The sequence below is a fragment of the Pteropus vampyrus genome, unplaced genomic scaffold, assembly GCF_000151845.1.
Source record: "Pteropus vampyrus isolate Shadow unplaced genomic scaffold, Pvam_2.0 Scaffold565, whole genome shotgun sequence".
Classification (NCBI taxonomy): Eukaryota; Metazoa; Chordata; class Mammalia; order Chiroptera; family Pteropodidae; genus Pteropus; species Pteropus vampyrus.
This window is the reverse complement of record NW_011889346.1, coordinates 116,326-117,617: the sequence shown is the minus strand read 5'-3', so window position 1 is coordinate 117,617 and position 1,292 is coordinate 116,326.

The window sequence follows — 1,292 nt, the reverse complement described above, 5'->3', positions numbered from 1 at the left end:
GAAGCGGACCTGCGACCTCGAGAATCTCTCCAGACAGATCCCGGCTCTGATTTCACAGTCAGTTTTCGTGGTTATTTCAGGAATAAATGTGACCCTGGTAGCTTCGTTTCATTTCCTTCAATTTTCCAGTGAAATCGGAGCCCCTGTTCTAGGCTGTCAAAGCAGATAACACACACCTGCCAGGTGAGCACGGGGAGGCTATGGGCCTGACGGGGGTCAGGGTGCCACTGGCCCCAGCGCTGGGGCCCTTGGGGAGCGAGGTGCTGCGCTCTGCATGCCGGGGCGCAGGTTCCTCTCGTCTTCGCCCCCTTCCTGGTGGAGCCTCGATTATCACAACTGTTTTATGTTTATTCATTTGCTATGAGAACATTGGTCTTTCCACTCTAAAGGGGGTATAGATTTACACACACACACACACACACGCACACACACACACTGGCTGGCTGGATGTCACCCTCACTCGCCACTGCCTGTGAGCTCGCGGCGTGGAGGGGGAGCGCAGGCGCCTGATTCGCTGTGTCCGCAGCAAACTGCAGGCGGCCTCTCCATGATGCCCGCCCGCCTCCTGGGGCGGGTGCGCGACCTCACCAGCCCCATCCAGGGATTCTGCTCCGCTGCGGTCTCCGGGTTCCCAGGGCTGACCCCTGAGCTATTTCTAAGAGCCAGGGGGCCGCGATTCCCAATTCGATCCTGGACCATGGGCGTCCTCTGTCGGTCATCTGAAGAACGGACGCTCAGGCGACACTAAAAAGACCCGCCGGGTGCAGGCGACCGCGACTCAAAGGGTTTAGATTGCGCAGGACGCGGGAACCCCAAAGTCTTCCAACGCCCCGGAGGGAACTTAGTGCAGGGGTACTAAGTGGTAGAAAAAATGACAGCGAAAATCACCCATTTTAAGGACTATTTGATTATCAATTACACTTCCGCGGAGCACGCTTCCTCTTCATCCTCTTCATCCTCTTCATCCTCTTCATCATTCTTTCGCTGTGGATGGGAACTGGTTGAAAGCGTCATCAGGAGAATACCCGAAACAGTTCAAACCGACAAGCCTGCTCAGGACCCATTTCCCACTGGCGACCTTCGAGAGGGCGGCAAATGTGAGCCTTCCCCGCTCTGAGACCTGACCCTGGAGAGGGCAAAGGCCACGTGCGCACCGTCAGCTGCGCGCTTGCGGTGTCTGGGGTGCGAACGGCCAACCAGGTGCACATAACACCCCGGGTCCTCGGCTCCCCGAGACCCCACGCGAACCAAGTCTCACTCGGAAATGCGCCACGAATTGCTCGACCCGAGGG